Here is an 8,923-nt window from a genome sequence, read left to right as displayed (position 1 = left end):
AGAGGGCGTTATAACAAATAAAGTATAAACCACAGTACCACACAACATGTAACGACAGTAAACACTAATAAAACCGTATTGTCAATAAAAAAAACAGTATCGTAGCATCTAAGAAAAACAATTTTTATGTAGGCCCTAGGCTTGATGATAACAAAAGGAGGAGAATAGTATAAAAGCAAAGATTGATGTGAGTAAACACAAAAGCGCCTCCATTCATAAGTGATCTTGAAAGAACGTCGCGGGGTTGTTTAAAATATGTTTAAACATCGATGCGTTTTCTGAACGCAGAACAACAAGGTATGGTAAACCATAGGAGGCATCTCCGATAGATCGCGATTTACGGCCGATAGAAAAAAATACGTGTAAACATATTATTATTTCTATGGCATAAAGCCATGATTCGTGTAATTAAATAATGGCAATTGAATATACACGTGGTGCAAAATAATTTGCAGCGTGAAAAAAAAAGATTAAGCTAGCTCATTTCATTTCATTTCATTTCAAAAGACATTTATTATATTTATTTTATAGCTCGTAGGGTTCAACGGAGTACACACAACGCAAACAATCTGTCCAATCACAAACGAGTAGGCCGCGTCTAGCCTATGATTGGTCAATTACTGCGTTGCGAGTCTGTCCTTGCGTTGCGTTCCCAAGGGAACCAATATTTTAATAGTAACAATTATTAATTGATTAATTTCTCGTTCTTTTTTGGGGATTTACTACCCGTACTGAAGTTCAATCACGCATGCGTGATGACTTTTACCACCAGCCGCAGACAACAGACGAGAGTGTTTTTTTAATTAGGACGTTATACGTCAAAACACAAACAAGTGGTTTTTGTAATTAGCCTAGATCAACTTTAATAATATTAACTCCCTGAGGCCTCTGTAGAACAACGATGATATTGCAAAATAGCAATATTGATTATCGTTTGTCTGGCGGGTGCTTAGGCCTACTGTCTTGCAGTCGATCAGGGCAGAAAACACTAAAATACCTCATTAATCCGTCTTCACCGTCTCTCCACACACCTTCGCTCTTTTCAACAATTAGTCTACTCAAACCAATTATTATTATAATAAATATTTATCAAATATTTTTCTTGTGCTGCCTGCCAGGTCTTCGATTTGCATCCATTATTTTATAAAAATAAAATACGTCATAGTTTTAGGTGCCAGTTATTTTTTTGTTTTGGTAACATTCAGAAGTTCTCTGAAATAAACCAATGTAGGCTTCACCTCATCAATTTGACAATAATGTATACTCTTACTCGCCATATTGTGTGTTTTAATAACAGCACAGACTGCTGCACATGCGCGTAAAGTATATACTAATGAAACGTGATTGCAACTGGGGTGTTAAGGTGACGAATTCCCGCCTGCAGCAAATTGAATGTCGACACGCACATTACAATGTAAGATTGATATTGTTATATTTGACACTAAACTAAGGCGTCCATCACTCAGTCATAAGGTGTACTGCTGATTCGATGTTTGTAGCCCGTAGCAAGGAATCCAACAAAACGGACTCGTGGTGTGTTAATCAATCGTTGTTGCCACATTATTCGCGTCTAAAAAGTTAACAATAATATTATTGTTTACTGTTCAAATAATGCTAGACAGGCCTATCACGTGTTGAAACATTTAGCGTGTTGGCCAATAATAGTCTGATATACCATGGAACTATATATTATAGTTCCATGGATATACCTTCTACTTACGATCATCTGAACAGACCAAACTTATGGCATTGTTATACAATGGGACTCCCCTTCATGAAAAATGGAACAGTCTCATGCGAATAGTTCATCAGTAATAAATTGGCGATTTTTATTTACATCCGACAGCCACTTATAGAATGAAATACATAAAACAAGGAAACAACAAAGAGAAGATCAATTAACAATACTTGAATTTAGGAAATAACATTTTCTAAATTTTAGATTTTAAGACAATGTATAGATTTGTGCTATTTTCTTTGTCAATATTATCTATATATAATGAAATAAATGAGTAAATTTCCTTCCAGCATCATTCACGTGTGAAAATCAGTGATAATCAATCATCAAATATTATCTCAATTTTCACATCCATGTAATATTTCAATTAATTCTCAATTTTATAAACAAATCCTTGGGCTCGTTTACACATTAGATCAAGTTAATAATACGACAGAGATGATGAATGGCAAGACTCACAGATCGATGTCGAAATATCGAATGATTATAAATATACATGCAAATATATAATAATTCTCAAATGATTTAAAAAGTCTGTCTCCTCACGATTTAATAATAGCGGGGTATTAGTGATAAAGAAAATGATTATGATAGCAAATTATTAGTGGTTACAAAATGCAGCATATTGTTAACCCACGGTTAGTTATTGCTTAAAGGCTTTCACTAATCACACATATAAGCAAAGATAATTTTTTCAGATGGTTTTCATCTCGTATTTATGTTTTAATCAATTTTTTATTCTACTCATCATCCAAGGAAACGGAACAATGTGATGAGAAAGAGGGCGGTATTAGAAGAATCACAACTCATATTCTGAGAATCAAGGAAGATAGAACAAGTTATTATTGTGTTTACTTTTTTTTACACTTATGTATTGTACCTAAAATTTAAATAACATCGAAAATACGTCAACACACTCTCGAACAAGCCATATTTGAAAGCACGCGCGGTATAATAATGTGTGACGTGTTTATCCATAGAAATAGTAGTCACTATATTAATATTATAGTAATATCTTTTTGGTTCATCCAATTCACAATGAACGCGCCATGCCCATAAAGAGAGTACAGTTTTAAAAGAGTTTCGTCGTGGGAACATCATTCGAAAAAGCTATAGGCATAACATTCATGATTTCAGCAGCTGCGCTTAATAGGCCTATATGGTTCTATTTAAATTAAAGAGACGCACAGAATTCAACGCAGAATATTCAGAAAACTCAATTACTCAAGAACTCAACGATGTAAAACGGAACCACGCAGAACACAACCATGCAGAACCGAATCACGCAGAACACAACCATGCAGAACCGAATCACGCAGAACACAACCATGCAGAACCGAATCACGCAGAACACAATCATGCAGAACCGAATCACGCAGAACTCACGTACGGTGTGGGACGTTGTCATAACTTGATTGTAATGTAACACGAATCATCAGTATTTTATAAAGACAGATGACAAGTATGACATAGTTAGGCCCACATTATCTAAGTTATAAAAAAAACTGATCGCAAAAAAAAAATCTTGACAAGCCTATTATTATAAAGAAAGGTAAATGGAGAGATTTGCTAAAGGGTGTACTGTGACAATTAGACTAAATATTTTTACTGACTACTTTTCTCAGTATTGTAATTCTATTCTTTTTGCTCTTATAGCAATAAGGATGAACGGACCTACATATTGTTTAGATAACTAGGTCTATTATATTGATTGAAATAATCTTTCATTGTAATATAGTATTAACAAACAAAAAACGGAAATACAGCCATAAACGGCCGCCGGTCAAATAAGAAGACTTGTCAATTTCAATGATCCTACATTATGAGGTAATATTTCAGAAAACAGTAAATTATTTTTTTAGGGTTTTTTGTTGATTGATACGTGTTACATGTCATTTGTACGTACGTTATACTAATGTTCAATTCCCAGGCGCGTGTCCTGAATACTAAACCACACCACTGAAGAATGAATGAAACCAGATCGATTCTCAAAGGACGAGTCGCAACGCAAGGACCACGCACAACGCGCGCAATTAATTAAACATCGTTTGTGATTGGTCAATACATAATGCAGACCTGTGTCGCCATGGCACGTGCCTACTTAAGCTTTGGTTCCCAGGACGCATAACTATGTACCGGGTTATGTATGGGGGTTACTATTAGAGAAAATAAGAAGAAAATGCATGTTGATCTCGGGAGTGGGGGAGGATTGAGTGTTTTTGAGTTTATAAAATAAGTTCAACAAAATTTGTTTATTCGTACTGCTTTAATATTTTGCTATGAGTTGCTGACCGGAAAAGTTGGTGGTGGGTTACTATTTTCAGGTGCCTAATATAAGATTAGTAATAGTAACCCACTACTCTAATAGTAACCCATCCTAAAAAACAATCAAAGAATAATAACCCAGGGATACAATTAGAAGATTTACGGGATATACTTCCAATGAAGTCACCAACAGGTACCCGCAGCAATCATTACTGGCAATATTACCTTTTCGATTTCATGTTTGTAGCAAGGAAGTTTCTTCCATTTTTTATATTATTGGTGTTATTTAAATCAATAATCCAAATCAATTCACAATTTAACGTTTATTTCACTTTTCTAAGTGTAACAATCAAAAACTGTTTGATGTAGAACAGAGACGAATCTCCGAAAGCATATTTGATTATATTGTTGGCTATAAAACTAATTAAATTTACGAACACTAACAGGAAGATGTTTGTCTAAAAAATGAGAAGATAATTGAATTTTAAGCTTTATTGATTTTTATTATCCAATTGTTTAATAGTGCATTAGATAACATTGACATACAATAGTTATTCTTGTTTTTATCGATTTTTTTTATAACTGTATTGCGTCGTGGGTCAACTAAACAAGGTTAGTACATTAATTCTGATAACAACCTTACTCTGTGTACTTCCTAAAGCTTCGTTCACACTTGATACCAACCTTACTCTGTGTACTTCCTAAAGCTTCGTTCACACTTGATACCAATCTTACTCTGTGTACTTACTAAAGCTTCGTTCACACTTGATACCAACCTTACTCTGTGTACTTCCTAAAGCTTCGTTCACACTTGATACCAATCTTACTCTGTGTACTTCCTAAAGCTTCGTTCACACTTGATACCAATCTTACTCTGTGTACTTCCTAAAGCTTCGTTCACACTTGATACCAATCTTACTCTGTGTACTTCCTAAAGCTTCGTCCACACTTGATACCAATCTTACTCTGTGTACTTTCTAAAGCTTCGTTCACACTTGGAGGCGCGCAACGCAATGACGTAGGCAAAACGCATTCACAAGCGACAGTTCTGCTGATGGTCCATCGCGTCGTGCTTGGTCAAATTGCTGCTTGCGTTGCGCACATATGACAAATATCGTTTTAAGAATTAAAAGTAACAAATTGAACATTTAATTTTATTTTTTATTTTATTTATTCATTTAGCATCCATTTAACAATACATTTAAAATACATAACAAAGAAAAAATACAAACAATTGGAATATTAAAATTGAATAAAACCAAAGTAAATGGATGTAAGGAAGACCCATAAAATCGACACGTCAATTTATTTCCAATGGGGTCCATTGCAAGAGAAATCGGAGATAATCATGAAAATGAAATACGTAAAAAGGAAGTGGAAGCGTGTACGGGAGCGTCACGCGTATTTAAAGTCGACCTCATACTGTCCTGTTTTACGTCATACATGGCCATTGCAACATTTATTCAACGTCAGTATCATAAACATCGGCATTATTCAATATTCATCGTTGTTTTTGCCATCGAGCGCAAAATACTCTCGACTTGTGTGTTTTACCCTTCCTTTAAATCATCATTATTATTTTCCACAAATATAATTTTCAATTTAATGTTTACGTACATAGGCATAGGTCAGTAACCTACCATTATATAAGAAGATAAACGGTACATGTTGGATGTTCCACAAGCAAATTATAGTAAGGACTAAAAGATAATTTGAAACACGATCGAGGAAGTTATAGCTACAATCGTTGGAGGATGATATCCACGAGTAAATCGCGTTGTTATCGATCACCAAGCTTGTATCTTTAATGTATTCGATCGATATCAATCCATTCTACTGTTTCCGGCAGTTTCCGAATGCTACCGAAAATAAATAGTCGATTACTTCGGAACTGTCGTCTTAAATGCATGCAATCGATGGCGATCTATTCGCAACCAAACTTCCGGCCGTTTCCGAATGCTACCGAATAAGAATAGTCGATTATGACTGGCAGTTGAAGCTGGTTAGGAGGATGTTGTCTAATGATTCGCTCTTACAATAATAAACAAGAGGGATTGTCGCAGCTGATTTGTGGGTGTGTTGTCCGATGGATTAATTTTGATTTATAATTCAGACGATATGTCTAAATACATCATACACAATGGTATACATATTGATACGAATAGGTTCAGGGAACAATATGGACGTTTGACAGTACTTAAATACATTGACGTTGAAACATAACAATATATGTTTAATATATGTTTAATGTTTTTTATTAAGTTAATCTCATTAAGATAAGGTAACTTAATATTACGTTTGAGAAATAAAACGATAATTAAATAGAAATAATGATAATATAATATAAACAATTCGGTGATAATATTATACTAGTTATGGTGGGTTTATGATGACTTAATTTTTTTTTTATATTTCTTTGAATTATGCAGGGACGTCACACACGACGCACACAAACACGAGCGTAAAAAAGACACACTTTCATCATTGTATGAACGCGCGCGTACAATTATATGTTATGGTCCTAGATGCAACGATAAAATAGTGAGAAGATGGCAAGTAAATTTTAGTGCATTAGGCCTATTATTTCAAAATTAGTGTATTGCATTATTATTTGTAATCCGCAATTTCTAAATGTTAAATTTCCTAAATATCTCACATACCAAAGTAATAAACATTATGTCAACGTACGTTCACAGTGACCTAAATGCATTTGCTTAATGGAAAGCACAAATAGTCTTGTTTATACATATTTTCTCGCTGCTTTAACGAGTTAACAAAACAAGACGGTATGAGACGACTGGTGACGTAATAACGCTTTACTGATGCGTGACGCTTGCGCAAATCAATCTTTCTGCGTATTCGTAAGCGTTATTTCGTAACCGTCGTTCTCATATACCGTTCTACTCGTAAATTCACCAGTACCATACATTTTTATATCCAATAGTTTTTGTAATCCTGGAAAACTGCAATCAGCTACTATTGTATAGCGTGCACTCGTAGTGACACCAAAGGATACTTCAGAATTGTTTTTTTACACGCGACTATAGGCCTAATTAGAGATATTGAGGATATCGAGTATTGTTATTTACCGGGGCACATCAGAATGTCATCACATGTTTCTTATTTCAATTTTTAATGTATATAAAGTGTCATTTCATGTCATTTTATGGATTTACCTCTGGGAGTTCCAGCATTGTTAAAATTAATATAGCGTAATGACTTTACAAGTTGTTGACACTGTAGGTGCTAATGCTTTAAAGTGCATTTTGGTTATTAAGTGTAAATATTTATAAATTTTGTTGAAAAAAAAAACGTGTTAGAGTCTAGAATAGAATTAGAATTATTCATTATTCTAGAAATATATTTATGCCACTCATATATCTTTCAATAACGTCCTGTGGTGGAATCTAAATACTTTACTTCCGAATCACGTCCGCAACGATGATTCGGAAAATTCGAAAATAATAATTACGCGATTTCATCTCGTTGAACATGCTTAGGACACCAAAACGACATTTATACGCGTGTGAAGAGAGGAAATATCATTATCAACAATGTAACGCTTTACTTAATTACGCGTTCGCTCGCATAAAAACAAGCGTTCAAGTCAAGTCAAAGAGCGAATAGCTGCGATGTTCATTTTCAATCGCGCATGTCTGCTGTTTTCGATTCGCATGAATGCTTACAACAAATGCGCGAATCGAAAGCGCCAGCTTATACGCATGCGTATTCATGTTTCCATCTTCCAAATCACACTCGGCTCTCTACGCATCAATCTGACGGAAAATCGTCTTTACACTGCGTATCATCCGTAATCGTCATAGGCCATGTTTTCGCCGAATAACACAGAAAATATCTTATTTTACGACGTCGTCGACGTCACGTCCTGAACCTTTAAAACGATCGCATTAATTGGATAATTACCGTGTCTGGTTTGAATGAAATAATTGTCGGATAGGATAATTATGTTTGAGTATATCGATTAATACCCCGTTTCCACCATATTATCGGATAATTACCGGTGTTTTCCTCGGATAATTACCGGTGTTTTCCTCGGATAATTACCGGTGTTTTCCTCGGATAATTACCGGGGTTTTCCTCGGATAATTACCGGGTTTTCCTCGGATAATTACCGGTGTTTTTCTCGGATAATTACCGGTGTCTTCCTCGGATAATTACCGGTGTTTTTCTCGGATAATTATCGGGGTTTTCCTCGGATATCGGTTAATTTGGTATCGAATAATTCTCGGCAACAATTGTGTTCCGATTTCGGTTTCTTGTTTCAACTGTGATGATACATACGTAAGGTAATACCATGTGTGCAGTGAAACCCGGGTAATTAGCAGACCTATTACATACGTAAGGTAATACCATGTGTGCAGTGAAACTCGGGTAATTAGCAGACCTATTACATACGTAAGGTAATACCATGTGTGCAGTGAAACCCGGGTAATTAGCAGACCTATTACATACGTAAGGTAATACCATGTGTGCAGTGAAACTCGGGTAATTAGCAGACCTATTACATACGTAAGGTAATACCATGTGTGCAGTGAAACTCGGGTAATTAGCAGACCTATTACCTGTAAAAATTCCTAAAACTAATTTCAAATATCCATCAAGCTTAAAATATATGAAATCTACTTAATACACGTCGTATTTGATGTATTTTTGTACTTAATGCAAAGTAAAAGGTATTTCTATTAATGTCTGGTAATGCAATAAACAACTAGTTACAATGTTTTCAGTCTTGAACATAATTGAATTCAGTTGTAGTGTTGCGCACGGCACCTTTTCTTTTAAGGAACCTAATTCAATTGGCAACCATCCAACCGATCCATTAGCCGTTTGCACCAATCACTTTCAAATAATAACGCGCGCGCTGTAACTTTGATAACAATATTGATGGGGCGTTTGTGC

This window comes from Antedon bifida, chromosome 2 (genome assembly GCF_963402885.1).
Source record: "Antedon bifida chromosome 2, ecAntBifi1.1, whole genome shotgun sequence".
In the NCBI taxonomy this organism is placed as follows: Eukaryota; Metazoa; Echinodermata; class Crinoidea; order Comatulida; family Antedonidae; genus Antedon; species Antedon bifida.
This window is presented reverse-complemented; position numbering follows the sequence as displayed.